This window comes from Mytilus edulis, chromosome 14 (genome assembly GCF_963676685.1).
Source record: "Mytilus edulis chromosome 14, xbMytEdul2.2, whole genome shotgun sequence".
Taxonomy (NCBI): Eukaryota; Metazoa; Mollusca; class Bivalvia; order Mytilida; family Mytilidae; genus Mytilus; species Mytilus edulis.
In genome coordinates this window covers 12,303,400-12,326,068 of record NC_092357.1, presented here as the reverse complement: position 1 = coordinate 12,326,068, position 22,669 = coordinate 12,303,400, and positions in this window count along the sequence as shown.

The window sequence follows — 22,669 nt, the reverse complement described above, 5'->3', positions numbered from 1 at the left end:
GAAACCAGTCCTGCCACAAAGTTAACATCATTTAACTTTTGCTTTGACAAATCCGATCAAAACCATACCTGTTCCCAAGTTAACGTTTGACTGGTCTGCTCAACACTAAGTTAACTTGTAACCAGGACCGCTCTACATCGATTTAAAAAAAATACTTTTTAATATCTTTGTTTCGTAGTATAAACATCGAAAATAAAGTAAAATTAATACTTCCGTTATTTTTTATGTCAGGATTCAATGTATAATACAATGGACAGCAATATTGCAATACAATAACAACCAATTTTTGTTTGCAGTATTTTAGGGTGCAAGCATGTCCTCCTTTTATTTAAAATATTGATACGTTACAAAATTTTAGTAGTTTTGATACCTCATGCTGACTTGTATGACAAAATTACTTGACCACGTTGACCAAAACTGAGCATATGTGCACTTTAATTTGTAAATCTACATACCCGCATAGTAAATCAGACATATGTTTTATGTCAGGAATCAATGTATAATACAATATGGACAGCAATATTGCATTACAATATCAACCAATTTTTGTTCGCATAAATTTAGGGTGCCAGAATGTCCTTCTTTTATTCAAAATATTGATACGTAACACAATTTCAGTAGTTTTGATACCTCATGCTGACTTGTTCAACAAAATTATTTGATCGCATCAACCAAAACTGACCATACATGTATGTGCATTTTAATTTGTAAATCTACATACCCGCATAGTAAATCAGCCATATTTTTAATGTCAGGGTTCAATGTATAATACAATATGGACAGCAATATTGCATTACAATATCAACCAATTTTTGTTCGCATAAATTGAGGGTGCCAGCATGTCCTCCTTTCATTCAAAATATTGATACGTAACAAAAGGTCAGTAGTTTTGATTACTCATGCTGACTTGTATAACAAAATTATTTGACCGCGTTGACCAAAACTGAGCATATGTGCACTTTAATTTGTAAATCTATATACCCGCATAGTAAATCAGCCATATTTTTTATGTCAGGATTCAATGTATAATACAATGGACAACAATATTGCAATAAAATAAAAACAAATTATTGTTCGCATAAATTTAGGGTGCCAGCATGTCGTCCTTTTATTCAAAATATTGATACGTAACAACATTTGAGTAGATTTGATACCTCATGCTGACTTTTACATGTTGTACAACAAAATCATTTGACCAAAACTGACCATATGTGCACTTTTATTTGTAAATCTATATACCCGCATAGTATTGTACCGAGCGCCTTAATGTTTTCTTCTGGCGCTACTGTGCACTTTTTAGTAGGACCGTAAATGTACATGTAATCAATAATATTAGAAAAACAATTAATGCAAAAATTTTACTGCATAAATTGTGAGAGTAAGCATTTCATCTCTATATTCATAATATTGAACAGTCACTAGATATAGTATTTTATGATGGTGTGTAAAACAAAACTATTAGGCCGCATCATCAAAGTACCAACACTGACATGTCTGGATTCATTTGTACTATTTAATAAAAAAAAAAGCATATGAGGTTCTCTTCTGGGAATAGTATACTGTTAATCTATTTTGTCGGTTGATTGATTTTGTTTGTAGTTAAACGTCAAGTGGCAACTATTTCTTTCAAGTGCGCATTGAGTATAATTTTGGACGTCCTATATATCAATTAATCGACAAAGACAAATCTCTCGACAAATCTGACGAATTTGACGAAATTGTTGATAGTTTTACATCACCGTATGCTTACGGACACTGTTAGAATATTCTGCGGAAAATAGAATAGTAAATCCAATGCAAACAAGTTGAATAACAATGAAATATCCATGCATGTATAAATTTATACATAAAGTAAAATTGAGGAAGGGAAAGGTAAAAAACGGGGAACGAAGCAACGTCGACAATGGTGTTGATATCCCGTGATCAGCAGTCCTAAAAAAACAGACCGTAGGTCTGGTCCACCAACAACGAAGTTAACTTGCTTGACTGCTTAAAAATTCTCAAGTTAACTTAGAAAGCAGTCAACAAGTCTGCTTTAAGTTAACTTTTGTCAAGGTTAGGACCGAACCAATCTGTAGTAAGTGCTAAACGCGAAATAACGTAGCAGCAAACATCAGTAAGTTTGCAGTATTCAAAAGAAAAGAAGTGAATTTTATAAAAGTGTTCCATCTGTGTTAAAACAAGCCAAATAAATTATATTTTATTCTTTTACCAAAACAAATCTGTCCCCAGTTTAAAAATTAATAAAATTACCTAATGTATGTGATATATGGCGAGAACTACATGGTAGACAAGTTAAACTAATTTGGAGACGGAAAAAACCCACTTATGTAACATCAAGAAATAGTTTGATTTGTATCCTATTCTGAAGTACGAACTCAAAAAGAATCAACCATGACCATACATCATAACCAAATTAGACCATCAAGCAATATGACTTATTAAAATGATACAGATCACAATAAAAGGAAAGGGATATATTTAGTTAAATACTAGTATTTTAGAATAGCATATGGCTTTTTTAATATCAAACCTGTAACAACTCGAGATACTATATTATATAAGCTGAGGATTGATATACGGGATGTGATATTGTTTTAAAAACCCATTTCATATACACTTTATAATATACTTCAAAAAGATGTTTATTTTCACGTGTTAAGATGCAATTCAGATTAGGGATTTGATATTACCTTAACAACCATGACTGATATCGATGACGTGACGTCATAGATTCTCGGGGGTTTGATAAAAGAGGAACGAAAGATACCAGAGGGACAGTCAAACTCATAGATTGAAAATAAACTGACAACGATATGGGTAAAAATTAAAAAAATCAATTAAACAAAATAAAAGACAAACAGATAATAGTACAGAAGACACAACATAGAAAACTATAGACTAATCAACACGAACCCCAACAAAAACGCGGAGTACAAGTGTTCCGGAAGCATAAAGCTTTTGAAAACTTGACTGATATCGATATCATCACAGATCGATGGTTGATTCATCACGATTGTCATTAATCAAATTACACATACAAGGTACATGCCTTATTTTACTAAGAATATGAAAAAGGGTTTGACAGCATCCTAATGAATATGAATGTAATATATTTCTTATCATTGGTATTGGGATTCAATGTTTTTGTTTTAAACAGACGTGCGAAACAACACTGTAGTAATACACTTATGTAAAAGAAATGCACAAATAATGTAAAATTAATCGAAGTACGAAATGCTTAGAAAACGTTTCGATGTATTTTTATGATAAAATCAGCAGATTAGAAAATAAACTTAACAATTTATTGAACTTATATAGTGATAGCAAGGAAGATGTATTAAGTATTCAAGAATGTAGTATTTAACATAATAACTTAATAAAAAATACTGTGTATTGATTGGTAAAGTTCGCTTGTCATGTTTTGGAATTTTTGTCAAATTTTCTGAATCCTCTGGTTTTATTGGTTTGAATGCTTTTACATTTTTTGCGCATTGACTCCCATTTGTCTTTGTATCAATGTTTTACATTATATAATTATAAACTATCTGTAAAAGTCTTATAAAATCTTTGTTATCTGGTAGTTATTGAGAACTTAAACTTGTTAATGACAAAGCTGTGGAAATTCAAGAAAGAACATTTTCCCCCGCCACAATTGTAATGGTTGTTATCTTGAAAACAAGCAGATTGACCTTTAATTGTTTTGGGCTTTTGTTTAGCTCTTTTTTTATATTCTATCAATAAATACTTGTGTTATGAAAAGCTTGTTATTTTGAAAATGATTAGCGAACTTCCTTAACAGAATCTTTTTGAAAAGATCTAAATGGTTTGCTGTTAATACATTCAGTTTCTTAATTGTTAACTAATCCACATACACATATTGGTTATTTCCATACCACAAATAAATATTGTTCGCTCTCTCTGTAAATAACTATAGGTAAATAACCTTATTAAATGTAGATACAAAAAAAGAAGCACCGTCATTAACATAAAGAATTAGTAAAGTATTTTTTTTTTTTGGTGCTTTTACTTATATCAATTGGAATTATTGCGTCTAGAATCCGACGAGAGCATGACATAAAAATTTCGAAATTAAACTTGATGGCAAACTCTGCTTTGGCTTGGGCTGTGACCCCATTCTGAGCTAAGAGTTTATGGTACATAATGGTATGTAATAGTTTAATTGATTAGTAATTCACGTATGTTAATTAAGAACGTTTTTCACTTATCCTTTACATATTGTACATGGTGTAACGTTTTGTAATACCTTATATTTTGACAGTTTTATATTATGTGCTTGTTATGCTTCACTTTTATAACTTAATTCCTTAATTACTCAAGAAGGTAGTTTAGTTTAGATTTGTTTTGAATAACATGAGAGGGTACAAAACTTCCAGAAAGTTATCATTGACGAAATGGAAATATGACAGAAACGTATTTTTCTTATTTTACTTTTTGCAATATGTTACTGCAATTGAAATTATGGTGTTTAGGATCAGACGAGAGCATAACATCAAAAATCCTTAATTTGATGACAATTTCATACATTTAAAAGAAGTCACAATTCAGATGATATCACCCTTTTTTCTAATACAAAACAAATTATTTTGAACGCTCTTAATACATTAAAAACATTTAGAACATTGTCAGGATTTAGATTAAACAGAGCTAAGCGTTTAGCTTGGGAAAAAAAAATTAAAAAAATCTTGTAATACATTCAGTTTCTCATTTGTTAACTTACCCACAAAAATATATTGACTATTTCCATACTGCAAATACATATTGTTCTATCTCTCTGTAGATAACTATAGGTAAATAACCTTATTAAATGTAGATACAAACTTAGAAGCTCAGTCATTAGCATAAAGAATTAGTAAAGTATTTTTTTGGTGCTGTTACTTATTTCAATTGGAATTACTGAGTCTAGAATCCGACGAGAGCATGACATAAAATTTCCGAAATTAAACTTGATGACAAACTCTGCTTTGGCTTGGGCTGTGACCCAATTCTAAGCTACATGTAAGAGCTTATGTTACATAATGGTATGTAATAATTTAATTGATAAGTAATTCACTTAATGTTAATTAAGAACGTTTTTCACTTATCCTTTAAATGGTGTACATAGTGTAACGTTTTGAAATACTTTATATTTGGACAGTTTTATATTATCTGCTTGTTATGCTTTACTTTTATAACTTAATTCGTTTATTTCTAAAGAAGGTAGTTTAGTTTAGATTTGTTTTGAATAGCATGATAAGGTACAAAACATTTAGAATGATATCATTGACGAAATGGAAATATGACTGAAACGTATTTTTCTAATTTTACTTTTTGCAATATCTTACTGCAATTGCAATTATGGCGTCTAGGATCAGACGAGAGCATAACATCAAAATATCCTTCAACATGATGACAATATCAAACATTAAAAATAAGTCACAAATCAGATGACATCACTCTTTTTTCCAAAACAATACAAATTATTTTAAACGCTCTTAATGCATTTAAAACATTAAGAACATTGTCAGGATTTAAATTAAACAGAGCTAAAACTGAGGGTGTTTGGCTTTGGAAACAAAAAACAAATCTTGCAAATGTACATATGAATATGTCAACTAGACAAACGTCATTTTAAAAAAAAATTGGAAAAAGAGACAATTGTCACATGAAAGTTATTAAGTAATAAATGCATTCAATATTACATTTTTGCCGTTTGTCTCGACCAAAGATATAGAGTTGTGTTTTTAATAAAGTCATAAACAATTTATGAATTTGTTTGGAATAACAAAACGGAAAATGTAAAACACTCCATATCATTCAGATATTTTAGATTTTTCGATATTTTCGTCCTCCGCCCCATCATCACCTATTGTTAAACTTAGTAAAGAATCCATGTTCTTATTTTTATAAATTGTGTAAAGTTTCATTAAATCTTAGCATACGTTTCCATAGTAGCTGTTTTTATGTCTTTATTGTATCAGTGTTTGTTTTATGTAGAAAAAAATGTATATAGCCAATCGTTTCGAGTACTCTGCTTTGGCTAGGGTACACGTGACCCCATTCTAGGCTAAGAATTTATATTTCATAATGTTATATAACAATTTCAAGTAATTTACTGATGTTAATTTATGTCATGTTTTGGCGATTTTATTTTGTAAGTAAAAATTTCACGATATCATGTTATGTGTTTGTTATGCTTTACTTTTATAACATATTTCCTTAAGTACCAAAGAAAGATGGCTTAGATCAGCGTTTGTTGTGGATTGATGGAGGTCGGCTTGCAATATACAGAGGTGATATCATTGGTGAAATTGAAAATATAACTGAAATTTTTATAAGACAAAAGCTAGATAAAATGACAAATATGATTACTAAATTCTTAAAATGAAAGAAAACATTTCAAAAAGATATATAAACAAACTGAGAACTGTTTAAGAAAAATGCTAAAAATAGATATTTGTATATTTATGATAAAGACATCATCTAACGTGACTTTTCAATAACGTTGTGGAAGAACCATGATAATAAGATAAATACCACGAATGGGGAACCTCAGTTTACCCCATGTTTTTCTTTTGGTTCGTATTGCTCAATATTTAACATTTAAAGAAATGTTTTGTTACATTAAGAAACATGCTGTATTGAAATCCTCATACGTCCCTAGGTTTACAAAAACAATGTTATTTAGAGAACAGTTACTACTTGTCAATACAAATGTTTGGTGAGTCAAAGCATAAAGCATTAAGTTATGTTTCTTTTATAAAAAATATGTACTCTTGTGTTTGTGCTTCTTGCTTGTAACTAATATAACCCAATTTGCTTGTTTTGTGCTAATTGTACATATATGCTGTATTTGTTATCTCGGTACCGATGTTATTCACTGGCTTTATGAGAATAAAGATATACATATACACAAAATTCATTATTATTTGTGACTCACCATGTTTAGAAAACTTGAAGTCATTGCAAATACCCCTTCATTTATTTCAAAAGGGGAGGATTACAAAATTCACAAGGCCTTTTTTTTCTGATCTTTATCAATAAAATAAACGAAGAAGATACAGTTCTGTCGTCCTTATTTCAATATTTAAACCTCACAAACATGTTTATGAAGAGTATCAGTCTAAATTGTTTTATTAAGTTTTACTGCTTTTTGTTTCCAGAATTGATGGTTCAAGAAATGTGAAGAAATGTATCCTTCAGGAATAAATCAGACGAGAATTCGTAAAATTTCTTCATTAAAATTTTGAAATAGAACAGTAATATCAAAACCGTTCATTTCCCTACATTCTATATTAACTTTATACCCATGTTGAATTAAAATATCGGCCACTTTCTTTCCTGGTTCTGAGCTTTATCACTACACTATTTGAAAGTGGGAAAATTCAAAAGCACACTAAAGAAATGTTTTGCGTCCGAATCAGTTTACTAGATTAATCTTCATCAGAACGCTAACTAAAAGCGAATACTAAAGACATATTTTCTGACGTTTCAGTCTTGCTTAAATCACGTTATGAAATGATTAAAAAACATGTCAAAATATTGATACAGATGAAAGACTCCATGGTAAACGTATCGAGTTAAAATTCACTAAAAGAAATCTCATATTTTGCAGCAGTATCATAGTTCACCCCCTTCATCATTTAGTACACTATAGTTTAGCATGATTACTAGATGCGGACTTTAATAAAAAGGGTGTGATCAAACAGAGTTTTAGGGAAAACCGCAAAATTGACTACATATGTTTTACGGTCACGGATTGGATGTAAATATTACATGTTATATATATATGATACCAATAACTTTTTGAATATTTCTAATACCGATTTAGGAGCACAATTGGTAAAATTTTAGACGGAAAAGTGGCTATTCGGACTAACTAATATCTAACAATGTTATTCTGTCTTGATTTAAGATTACCCTCTGCATGGAAAGCAAATAAATAATTTCTTGAAAAATTGGTGAACAAATGATATAAACAAGTTCAAGCAAAATATTAAGAATAAGAAAGGATAAGTAAGTTTTAGTCTAGCCAATCAACTCATTTAGAAAGGAATTCAAATTTCAACATTCATGTCTTATCTCAAGACCTGCGTGTCTGGTCCAATCAATCATAACTAAAATGAATACAAGTTACACACAACTGGTATATACGCAAATTAAAATATAATAATATATATTGCAATATTTACCGAATTTTTCTAAATTGAATTTCGATTTTGATAGTCTATTTGCATGATTTTTAATTATTCATCGATAAATTGCCTTAAGGGAAACTGTATGTAAGTACTATAAGTTGTTAATCAGCATAATACTGAAAAAAAAATTTTTTTCGACAAATAGTTCTTTAAGTATTCCTGAAGTTCAGGTTTATCTACGATAACTTTAAGGAGTTGAAATCGGTTGCACCTTTGCATCATCAACTCGATAAACTACTAATTTTTCGACAAATAGTTCTTTTTTTTATTCCTGAAGTTCAGGTTTATCTACGATAACTTTAAGGAGTTGAAATCGGTTGCACCTTTGCATAATCAACTCGATAAACTACTAACCTTTCTTTGTCTATATCTATCGACATCTGCGAGTGATAATTGAATTATTATCACATCTTATCTCGAGAAATCGGGGTAATATATTTCTTTAAATTCAAAACTTAAAAAATAACTAGATAAAAATATTCTGCTTTCATAGAGTCAGTTCAACTAAACATATTATGTTGGTATTAGGTGAAAAGTAAGGCGGTATCAATTGCAGGTAAATTAATATTAAATCAACATGTCGAAGCTTTGGTCACGACTTACCGGACAGCTCGAACTGACGCCGAACGTATTAAAATCAGTTTTTTGTGGACAAAGGTCTACAAAAATGTTATCCGATGGTGTATAGATCAAATGAAATGGACGCGTAATAAATGGCTAACGACCATACACAGAATATGCAAGGTAAGAGAAACGGTAATGTACCGAACAGAACAGATGTACATACAACGGACGAGTATCGCATTAAACGGACATTTAACGAAGGCACACTGGATAAAATGGAACAACAAAATAAGCAGAAATTAAGTTTGTCACAAAAAATACATGTTAATCAAATACACGTGACATTGCTATGACCTTAAGTTTTTCGTGTAACTGGGTTAAGTTTGTTCTTCGAAATTCCACCAAAGAGTAGGGGTGGAAAAGGAAGAACAAATGTCTGCGAAAAATGTTTATAACTTGCTTGATAGTGAAGATGCGTTCTTACTCCAAGATCCATCATAAATAATAAACAAAATACCAATCATTGGCACTTCTGACGCACACTTTTCAATTGGCATTTATCTGATTTTTTTTCACATTCGATACGTATCCGTTTCATCAATTTCATCCGTTATCCTTTAGTTCATGTCCGTTTCACATCCGTTCATCATTCGTTTTATCCGCTTTACATCCGATATAAGTCTGTAGCTGAATTGGTATACAACAGATGTATAACGGACAATTAACGGATACAAAACTATAAAGGAACAGACGAGTACCGTAAAAACCGGACGAATACCAAATCTTAAACGTCGCTAAATGTTTTGAATATGCTCAAAATTTTTCACCGGACAAAACGGACGTCGACAGATATAGTGGACGTTGAGCGGACATGAAACGGATATACACGGATAAAAAGGATGTCGAACGAACATAAACGTCTTGAAAAAAGTTATCCGTCCAGTGACGGTTTGAGCTATACGGTAAGGTTGGACTGTGGCTTAACAGTTATATCATTACATCAAAAAGTAAGCCAGAAATTTCTACAGTATCACTGTTTCTTTGATTTGAGAAACAGTTTGGATCAGATATTTATAATTTGCGAAGCATCAATCTTCTTTTCTACAAAATTAATCGAAAAAGTTGAATGCTATTTGCTATTGATGTTAATTGTATCCCTTTAAGTGGAAGATATTAGCAGGCAAAATCGAGGGAATTGTGCAAATGATGATACAAGCATGAAAATTACCACAAAGCATCATTATTATATACTTTTTAAGAAACAACTGATGGCCATAAAAAAAAATCATTTTTTCAAGATGGCCACGGTCTTTTTCTAAAATGGCTGTTTTTTCAGTTTGAAAATACTGATTTTTTCTGGAAAACTTTTCGTTTACCTTCTTTAATAAGTGAAAAGCAGTTATCAGGTTTGGTAGCTACCTTCCTTATATGTGAAGTATTTACTAGAAATAAATATTTGACATATTCAGGGTTTTTCGCATGCGCGAAAATGTAACAAATTCATTAAAACATATGAACTATTTACTATAAAATTAGGGTTTTGGGATTTTTAATGATATTATGAGTTGACTTGATAACATTTTTCAAGGTTATGATACACATGATATAACAATTTTGCGCATGCACAAACTATTTATAGACATAAAGAGCTATTTGTATGCACAACCAGGGCACATTGGTATAAATCGTAGTTCATCTCATTACTCTAAAAATCGAGGCTTTTTAAGTAGGTGTAACATCTATAATGCCAATTTTTAAAAACAATAAAATTGAAAAAAGGAAATGGGGAATGTGTCAAAGCGACAACAAAGCCCATTCAGTTACAAGGATCATGTATTCGATGGATAAGGTAAAAATTGTGGTTAATACGAGAGAAACATAAAAAGTAACGACAGATCACCCACCTTTGGTAATGACTATTCAGTGGGAATGGCCTGGTTTGTACGAAGAAGATAAGTTTATCGTCATGTGAGGTGGATTGCACATTGACATGACTTGTTATAAAATTCTGGGTGATATATTACGTGATAGTGGATGAACATGTGTCCTCACTTAAACCAATATTGCAACACCTAGAACGAAAGATTCTTTTTATGTATGTTCAAATGTACCTAGGACTCAGCACGCGCATCAGATAACTGTATGCGTTTTGCTTGAATTGTATAAAGACGCTGTGACGTTCAATGATTTGATAGACTGGTGTAAGGAAACATAGTCAGCCGATCATAGTTAAATTCCTGGCGTTCAATTAAAAACTTCTTATGCATTTGGTAGTATGCTAAGATTTTGTACAAACAGTCCATATAAAGCATGATACCGTATTAATCTAGGTCTTGATCGTGTAAATTATTCTCGATCGTTACCGACCTTCTCCGAGATATGACTTCCTTTCTCTAACATCACCCAGGTGGGAATCAATTGATTTTAAAAATGATAATTTCGCTGTACGTAAGACCAGCAAATATTTTTCTTATAGCACAATTGATCAGGCAAAAAAAAACACCCCAGAATAATGCAATTGTGAAGGGCGATGTTGTTGTCATAGGTTTAACCGAAGAGCCCTTTTAGACATATGGATGGTAGCTGGACCAAAAGTCAATAGACTATCAGATGAATTTGAAAAATCTAGTGGTTTGAAGCATTCTATAACATACGAACGACTTAATGAACACTCTACGAAAATACAAAAGGATATCTTTGAAAAGATCAAAGGCAAACAATGCGAAGATCTTTTGAAGCAAATGCAAAACGAAGGAGAACATACTTTTTATAACCAGATCAAAAAGAACAACTTCCTATTATGTCCGTAAAAAAAAATGTAAACGTTTTTGTCAAGAACAAAGCTAGAAAACATTACAAGTGATTGCGATATCTTTTCTAGACTTTAATTTCTTGTCACAATAGACAAATTGACATGGAATATTTCTTTATCCATAAAAAATAAACTGCTCCTCCGTTTTTGTCTCAGGATGTCACTTTAAACAGTGGTATTAAATCGGTGAAAAAGGGTATACTTGAAATATTTTGTGATTTGCTGATCCAAATTCTGACGTATGTATCGTTAATGGGGCAGTATTGGTTAATTCAAGGCCAGTATTCAAGAGTAGACGTTGTATTTAATGTTTACTAAATGAATAATTTGTAATGCCAGCTGTGACAAGACAAAGGCAAGGTTCTTGTTCTAGACGGAAAGGTGTTCGTTCTGGTAGAACACCAGGGGTTTGGAGAATTTTTTCTCTGTGAAGGTGACAACGAAACGATGTTCCTTTAAAAAGAAAACAGACTTGATCTGTTATTCAGATATCGACGTATCATGCACACGCTTCAAATTTGAGTATTTAAGTCCGACTATTTGAATATTTTTATTCACACGCTGTGAACATGGTACGAAGACGAATACATTAGTCTCCAAGATGGTAGATAATCGACATGAAGTCATCCGGGTTATCTTATAAGCTATTGAGCGTCAGATTGACTACCATTATACTGCAGTCAGTAGGTTTGTGCGGAAGCACATCCAAACCAATAACGTTAAAGAGTTGCCAAGATCCGGTAGACCATTGGTAACATCGCAGCGTGAAGACAGGGCATTGCAACGCCTGGTTAGACGAATACCATTTACACGAGTTGGTTGACCGTTATGGAATAACCGTTTTACAAATGATATCGGATATGTTCCTTACGTCGTAACTACAACCCCCTTCCCTTTCATGAATGTGACCTACCGAATTAGACTATTTACCGGATTTGTAATCACATAAGCAACACGACGGGTGCCACATGTGGAGCAGGATCTGTTACCCTTCCGAAGCACCTGAGATCACCACTAGTTTTTTGTGGGGTTCGTGTTTATTCTTTAGTTTTCTATGTAGTGTCATGTGTTCTATTGTTTTTCTGTTTGTCTTTTTCATTTTTAGCAATGGCGTTGTCAGTTTGTTTTAGATTTATGAGTTTGACTTTCCCTTTGGTATCTTTCGTCCCTCTCTTCTTTTACAACAATTCCTGTTTTTAAACGAGAATGGTTACCTCATAGACAGCTTTCAACCAGAACATTGCGGAACCGGTTGATATCAAAAGGACTGAAGTCAAAAAAGGGTAATAAGACTTCCCATGTTTACTGACCGACATCAATAACTGCGTTTGACATGGTGCTCACCTCTTACCCTTTTTTTGCATGTAACAGACGAGAGATTAAGTTTGGAGACATGAGAATACAGCATATACACAAAGCAACATCAAATCAACTGTTCTTTACGGTTGAGGCTCTGTTATGGTGTGGGGAGGCATCTCTCATGTCTGCAGATTGCACTTGGTCGATAAACGAGGAAACCTTAATGGTGATCTATACATCCGATACGTTTTATCGGCCAGTAGTTTTACCTCATTTTGATAACCACCTGTTAGCTGGAAGACCTGTGTTTACGGATGACAACGGTAGGCCGCATCGTTCAATGGCGATTTCAACATTTCTGCAAGGAGAAGCAGTAACTGCTCTCGTGGCCTGCCATGAGCCCTGATTGAAATCCGATAGAGCATTTTTGGGACATGTTAGGCCGTCGGATACATGCAACCGAACCATCTGTACAAAAATTACATTCCTTGAAATCAGCGTTGCACCGGGAATAACGGCAAATACCACAGCAGGAAATCCGACGACTAATTGGAGGAATGAGACGCAGGGATGAGTTTGCATCCAATCACGTGGTGGTTTTACCAAATATTGAAAACTAAACTATGGATAACGTTTACAGACTTATAATGGACGTTTACTAAGTTAAATGGCATTGATATCATGCATTACGAACTCAGAAGGTCCATACTTAAAATGAACACGTTTTAGTATTCAAACTGGGTTTAATGACAATCTATTAATTAAATTTTCATTTTGTTTTAATTTGTTGTGTATTTTTTAAGGCTCATGTTATGTCCTTGCAGTCTGCATTACTAATAATGACACCAATTGTACCTGGATACCATGTTCCTTATCGTAATATATGTCAATTCGAAAAAACTTGGAGTCGCTAAACTTTTTTCTTTGTGTATACTTTAGCTCTCAGTTCAAAAACTTTAATATCGAGTACCAGTTTTTTTCCATTCTCATCATTGAATAACTGAAATACGTTTTATTATCATCTTATCATTGAATTACTGAATATCTGTTTATAGCATTGTCATGTTAGAACTTTGAATTTCGGATATCATTTTATAGAATGAAATGTATTATCATGTTTAAAACTTTTGATACTGAAATTATTTTTTTATGGCATTTCATTAACACTACATAGTGAATAAGACTGCGAATGAGAATGGGGAATACAGCCGAAAGTCACCAATGGGTCTTCATTACAAAGAAAAACTACTGCATCCAGAGTATGTCTTATTGTCTACATGCAAATTATCTTTTTTTTTCCAATTTTGTTTTACTTTCATAACACTTTTACAGGTATATTTATAAACAATTCTTGGGGACACTCGTCTATAACCATCTGAGTTTTGGACCTCGGTGAAATTTTATCACTGGTCATTTCTAAAATTTCATTCATCCTAAGCATTTCGGTGAAAATGTTATCAAAATTCCAGCTGTAGATAGACCCTGCGACTTACTACTTCCAATAGCACCACATTGGCGATCCCCTAAGCAAATCTTGCAAAACTCGGCTGCAGATGAGACAATATACACAACTACAAAGACAAAAAAGGTTAATAAAACAGATTAAAACGAATTTTACCTCTGACATATTAACGATTCGATTTGTGGTTCAGTGTTGGATGACTGTTAAAAAACAGGGGAATGATTTTCAACATTCGTTTTCAAACATTTATTTTCTTCATATCTTATACAAATGCATTATATATGTATACTGTCGTATTTTAATAACTATCAAGTATTTTGAAACACTTGCTTATTGTCATAAATGTGTAAACATGTTTATTTGAAATGTTATTGTATGGTTGCCCTTGTCTTCGCCAATATGTTTTTGTGGCTATATGTTGGTCATATGAGTCTCCATGCAGTGGGAAGAAATAGTCCGGCGGCTACAAGCATATTTCAGACGAATTGTGCACATACTGTTACAAGCATGAAATTTGGCATAGACCTTCTTCACCTATTACTCTTTTATTTCAGATAGGGAGGCATTTGAAAAAAAAGTCTCACTTCCGGTAAAATCCAAAATGGCGGACGTCATACTTAAATCAGCCCAATATCGAAGTCTAGCTTGTAAAAATGTGTTATTATCATGCTACTATCATAATATTTGGTACAGACCTTTGTTTTTTACTACTTTTGGATAAATTAAATAGATTAGATGTCTTCAGAAACCCCACTTCCGGTTTAAATCCAATATGGCTGACATTGTACTTAAATAAGCTTATTTGTTAGGGAGAGTAACTGAAATGTGTTTTAATGTATTGCTACTATCATTACATTGTGTATAAACCTTTCTTTGGTGTTTCTGATGGATACAATGCATAAGACATTTGTCTTAAAAACCCTTACTTCAGGAAGTATCCAAAATGGCGGACATAGAAATATCAATTTTTTATTCAAATTTTCAATTTTTTCAAAATGTAAAGAAAATGATTTTATTTTGTGCTGGTCATTAAACTTTTGCCTTAAAGATATCCTCAAAACCACTTATTCTAGCATGTTGTAAATATTTAGATATAAAGTTGACACTTCCGGTTAAAAATATGACGTAAACTTCAAAGATGAGTCCTCAATCTATTTCTTCGATGTAGAGTTTTGGATAGATTGATTAAAACAAAATAAAATCACTATAGTACTAAACGTTATTTAAAATTATTACTATTTGGCCAGGAAAACATGTTTATTCACAGTCACCATGACATGCACACATCGCAGTGCACAGGATACCCGATTTTCCACATTAGAAATGACCTTTTTTACATCCACAATGTATAAGCTTTTGACAAAATGATGAGGCCTCAAAAAGAGTTTTTCAAAAGTTATCCTCTTTGTCCCCACCTGGAGTGGGTAGCATAAGAGCCAATCCCAAGCTTGTATCACTAAGCACCTACCTAAGTATATTGCATGATTTACATGCTGGAAAAGACTAGACCAAGTTGAGGGAATAGCCTCAAAAAGCCGTTCCTGTTGCGCAAATAGTTATTTTCTTGCTTCGTTAACCATGTTATACCCATCTGTTAAGTTTGTGCGATCTTACAGTAAAACCCCGGTGATTTAGTCTGATTAATCATCATTCTTTTTGTTAAAGTCATATCTACAAATGCAATCAATGTCTCCCACATAGTCTTTTTCCCCCTTTCAAGCAAAGAGAGAACCATATCACAACAGGTGAAGACATGGATAACAATAAGTGTTTCAGATCACTCATTGCCTAGTGCATTTGAAAGGCCATTGATAGATATTAATCAAAAGTCTTTTGCCCTCCCAAACTCAATCCAGAGTTCGTCTACCCCTATGTTTCGGAATAGCGAAACAGTAGTGACAGCATCATCATTAACGACTGTTCAAATCATGACTCGTTTCAGTGCGTGTTTCACTGCATCAGACACATGCACCATGATTTTAGTGTCTGCCTCTAAATGTGAACTTGGTGCTGAACTTGAAATACATTACGTGGTGGATAAGATAGAATATCCTGACCATTTGTTGCTATAACTACCAAACGCATCCAAGACTTAATCCACTCGTATTTCAGTTTCAAGGTATTTTATTTAGGAAAGGACATAATACCCAATCAGCATACTCAGTAGGTCGCAATTCACAATCGGAGAGCTGATTTCCATCATTTACAAAGACTCTGGTATTGTTTCTCACATCCATAAATTCTGCAAAAACACATATTTTCTTGCCTTGTTAACCTAATCTGTTTCTTTTTTTTCGATCTTCCAACAAAACCACATATCATTTTCAATGACATTAAACATCAAATCCATATGGTAATGTTGGCTAGTCAATCATCATTCTAAATGCTATAGTCACATCTTCAAACTCCATTAATGTCACCAACGCAGTTCCTTTTTCCAGCAAACGTGTTATCTTTTAATGCCTAGTGCATTTGAAAGGTCATTGATTAATATATATCTTATACTTTTCCCCTTCCAAATGCAAACCAAAGTTTGTCTGCCCCTATGTCACGAAATAGCGAAACAGAAATGACATCAGTATCGACTGTTTGAGTCACGACTCAGTTAAGTCTATGTTTCACTGCATCAGACACATCTATCTTGATTCTAGTGTCAGTCTCCTCGTGTAAACATGGTGCTAAACTTTAAACATTATCAAGTGGTGGATAACACTGAACATCGTGAGCATTTGTTGCTTCAACTACCTTTTACTCAAAATTGTATTGAGCAAGCTCCTGTGAATGAAAACTTAAAAGTTCTTTCTTACTGTCGTCATCTCTCAGAAAACTTTCCCAATTTTGATGATGTTTTTAATCCTGGGTTCGTCTGTGTATTCCCTTTCCCCTAAATGTTGCCCTTGCGTCTTTTATCAGCTTTCAAACTACCAGTATTGTCTATGTTCACATCCAACACTACATCCACTGTTGCTATAGTTTCAAGGTGTTTCCTAACGAGTATGATGATTGGGTATTATGTCCTTACCTTAATAAAATACCTTGAGACTGTAACAAGAGTGGATGAAGTCTTTGATGAGTATGGTAGATGTAGCAACAAATGCTCAGGATATTCTATCTTATTCACCACGTGATGTATTTTAAGTGTAGCACCATGTTCACATAAAGAGACTGACACTTAAATCATGGTGCATGTGTCTGATGCAGTGAAACACGCACCTAAACTAGGCATGATTAACAGTCACTGATGATGCTGTCAATACTATTTCGCTATTCCGTGACATAGGGGCAGACGAACTATGGATTATATTTGGGGAGGTAAAAATCTTTGGATTAATATCTATCAATGGCCTTTCAAAAGCACTAGGCAATGAGTGATCACACACTTTTATTTCTTACCCATACCTTATGACGGGTTGTGATACTGTTCTCTCTTTGCTTGAAAAGGAAAACAAGACTGCATGGGAGACATTGATGGTACTTGAAGATGTGACTTTAAAGAATGATGATTGATCAGCCTAAATCACCGGGGTTTTACTGTAAGATCGCACAAACTTATCAGATCTAACATGATTAACGAAGCAAGAAAGTCAATGTTTGCACAAAAGGGAAAACTCATTTTAAGTGAGGCTATTCCCACGACTTGTTCTAGTCTTTCAAGCATGTAAAACGTGTAATTTACTAATGCAGGTGTTTAGTGAGACGAGCTTTGGATTGACTCTTATGCTACCTAGTCTTGTCACTAAAAGATTGCGAAGGGAGAAAGCAGGGTCCCTCTTAAAAAAACTCTTTCTGAGACCTCATTATTTTTTCAGAAGCTTGTACACTATGGATGTAAGAAAGGATGCCGCGGTTATTTTTAATGTGTAAAATCGGGTCTCCCGTGCACTGCCTTGTGTGCATGTGGTGGTGACTGTGAATAAGCATGTATTATTGGCCAAATAGTAGTAATTTTAAATATTTTTTAGTACTATAGTGATTTTATTTTGTTTAAAAACAATCTATCCAAAACTCTACATCGAAGAAATAGATTGAGGACTCATCTTTGAAATTTACGTCATATTTTTACCGGAAGTGTCTACTTTATATCTTAGCATTTACAACATGCTAGAATAAGTGGTTTTGGGGATAACTTAAAGCCAAAAGATTAATGACCAGCACAAAATAAAATCATTTTCTTTACATTTTGAAAAAAGTTGAAAATTTGAATAAAAAATTGATATTTGTCTGTCCGCCATTTTGGATACTTCCTGAAGTAAGGGTTTTTAAGACATATGTTTTATACATTGTCTCAAACAGAATCACCAAAGAAAGGTGCATACACAATGTAATTATGGTAGCAATACGTTAAAACACATTTCAATTACCCTCCCTAAAAAATAAGCTCATTTAAGTACAATATCCGCCATATTGGATTTTTACCGGAAGTGGGGTTTCTGGAGACATCTAATCTATTTAATTCATCAAAAAGTAGTAAAACACAAAGGTCTGTACCAAATATTATGATAGTATAGCATGATAATAGGACATTTTTACACACTAGCCTTCGATATTGGGCTGATTTAAGTATGACGTCCGCCATTTTGGATTTTACCGGAAGTGAGACATTTTTTTCAAATGCCTCCCTATCTGAAATGAAAGAGAAATAGTTGAGGAAGGTCTATGCCAAATTTCATACTTGTAACAGGATGTGCACAATTTTTCACAAAGCCGCCGGACTAAAATACAAGCTTTACTATTTCTACTTTTTGTCTTTTTTTATGTAAATCATATATTTATTATCACAGTTCTACTATAACATACAAATGAATCTCTTTTGCCATCTTATTTGTGACTATAATATTAATGAATGGGTGTTTTATAATGGCCCTGTTATATGTCCAAGGTCTGTAATAACGGTCGAGGAAGTCTGTAATGGCCCACGGCAACGCCGAGGGCCAATACAGACTTCCGAGGCCACTATTACTGACCGAGGACATATAACAGGGCCATTATAAAAACACCCATGTATTAATACATTTATTAACCAACTGAACAAAAGCGTATGAGTTGGTGCCAACTTGAATTACTCTACTCTTTTAATGACAGTTTAGTTTGAAAAAAATAGTTTGTACTTCAACATGATAAAGCTTTAGATATACTAAATATCCAAAATATTAAGTTAGAAAAAGTTATGTGTTAAAAAAACAGGACAAACAGTTATCCCTTTATATGGTTCTTTAATGTTTATTGCTGGTTACTAAATTAAATAAATACAAAAAAGTATCATACTCTTTACATCTTAATTTTATTAACTTTATTGAAAACCCGAACTGTGCTTAATACAGACATATTGGGCATTAATACAGGGCCATTACAGAAAAACATGGCCATTATAGAAAAGCTGGGTCATTATAGAAAAACAGGGCCATTACAGAAAAAAAACAGGGCTTTTACGGTCATTACAGAAAATATGTAATTTTTAATAAACAGTCATTTTTGGCAATAATGTACTTAGTAGGTTAATAATTAATTTTTACTACTAATCTGCATTTGTAAATGTATCAACTGACGAACATTTACAAATTATATTGATTATTTCCCTTTATTTTTAGAAAATTTGTAATTGTGACAGTTTTGTGAAATTATTAAATACGAAAATGTGCTTTGTTTGGACTGTCCTATTACAAAACACAAAACAACATTACTTAGTATCAACAAATGCTTGACTCGCTTGTTGATATAACAACACAAAATTATAAAATATTGATAAAGGATACACAAAATATGTCTGATGTATGTACATAAATACCTATACTAATAACTAGAATGCTGCTTTGGAAAACATGGGAAGAGATTAGTTGTTGTTTTCTTAACCTCCAGTGGCAATTATTTCATGCATATTCACGATGAGTGAGCAATTTATACAAATGTGTCCTTTAGTAAGTGTCGACCGCTAAAAAGGACACGACACATTTATGCCTTGCAACAAAACCCCTTAAAAGTAGGACAAAGTGTTTTTCAACTGAGTTATTTTAAAAATCGATACATGTATCAATGAACTTGATAAACTATCAAGTTGTAACCAATTTTCGTGAATTGGGGAAAACTTTTATTTTCAAAGATTTTTAATGTTGTGTTTTTGTCAACGTCAGCATAAAAGCTTATATATATAATGTGTTATTCGTTGAAAATTTGATTTCGTAGCTTACCTTTACCCACGATTTCAAAGGAAATTAGTATCCAACGATTTATAATGAATGCACGGTTGACAGGGGAAAAAATCACAGAAGCGACATAAAAAAATTATACTTTACTTCAAAGGGGTAGAATAACACAAATTCGTCGCATTTATATTATTCATTGTAATGCAACATTTTTTAATTGATTCAACAAACGGGAGAGGTCCAATTCATTCAAAATTAGTTGTACAAATACAACGTTTACAAATATATGTTCTTTCCTGTTACCAAGAGTTGAAAAAGTTTCTGCATTGGCACATTAAGTTAGGAAGGTCACACAATTATTGAGATTGTGACACAGTATTGACTGCTGTTTTAACAATTTTGCCTTTAGTTTTTGTTTTGGTCACGCAATTAAATTTGATTCGACTGTCATACAATTGAGAATTTCAGCGCTATAAAAGCAGGTTCAATCTACCATTTTCTACATTTGAAAATGCCTGTACCAAGCCAGGAATATGACAGATGTTGTTCATTCGTTTGATGTGTTTTATCAGTTGAGTTGGCCATTTAATTAGGGAATTTCCGTTTTGTATTTTCAATGGAGTTCAGTATTTTTGTGATTCTACTTTTTGTTCCCAGCACATAAATACATTAGTCAACATATACAGCGATAAAATTAAAAGTTAAAAAGCATATGACAAACTGACAAATACACAGCATGTACCACACATGTAATCACATAAAATTCACCTCAACTTCTTAAAGTTGCTATTGTCTAACAGGCGTTGTATTGAATGTGAATAGGGGTTAAAATACCATAGTTACAAAATAAAGGCAACAGTAGTATACCGTTGTTAAAAACTCATATATCCGTGGACAAAAACAAATCGGGGTAACAAACTAAAACTGATGGAAAAACATTAAATATAAGAGGAGAACAACCACACAACATTAAAATGTAATACACACAGAAACGGACTAAGCATTAGAGAAAATCCTATGATAATAAGAAATATAACATAAAAACCAAATACATGACTTTAGGATAGATTAGTACCGTTACACGTCTTATAGTAATGTGAATTCACACTCAAAAATAAGAGAAAACAAACAACACAACGGAAACACAACGTTAAAATGTAACACACACAGAAACAAACTATAATATAACAATGGCCATATTCCTGACTTGGTACAGGACATTTTTAAAGGAAAAAATGGTGGGTTGAACCTGGTTTTGTGGCATGCCAAACCTCCCTCTTTTATGGCCATGTGAAATATAACATTTAAATGACAACGCAACATTACAGGACTACAATATAAATAAATAGGAGAACACAATTGACAGAGAAACACACGAATAATAGCTAACAAAATGCAACAAGTTTAAAATTTTAATACGCCAGAAGTGCATTTATTCCACTCAAGACGTACGAGTGACGCCCAGATAACAAAAGTTTGAAAGCCGAAACAAGTACAAAGTTGAACAGCATCGAGGACCGAAAGTTCAAAATAAGTTGTGCCAAAAACGGTCAGGGGTTTCTGTTAGGTACCAGACAGAACATCCCTATTATTCAGAATAATTTTATACTTTTTAAGCAGTAAATTTTATAAAATGACTATGCAAAAGATATACATGATGAAACTGAAGTATTAACTAATTACAAGAAACAAGCGAAATACATTACATAACCCGACAAAATACAACACAAAAAATAGACACATCCGAATAGGTTAAAACCTCAACGCCAAGTGACGTCATATTTGAAATTGTAAAAAATGACAAAAAAATGACGTCACATTTGAATTTGTAAAACAGATCATCAAAAAATGAAAATTGACGTCACATTTGAATTAATAAGCTAGAATTAGGATTAATTTAAACTTATGTTTGAACTAAATGCTGATATTACATTTAATAACAATGCACATTTCAATACTTATTAATAGCAAACTAAGGTAGCAATTAACTATATTATATAGCTATGTCCAGTTTGTTTTGAATCTAACTTCAAACGTTAAACATCGTACATATAACGTTGAACAAAATCAAATCTAATAAATGAAGGCGATAATTAATTTTCTTCACCATAAATAATGAATATAATAGAAAAGACGTCAACTCATTTGACAAAATCCGATGAGAATTACAATTATAACATTAAAAAATAGTATT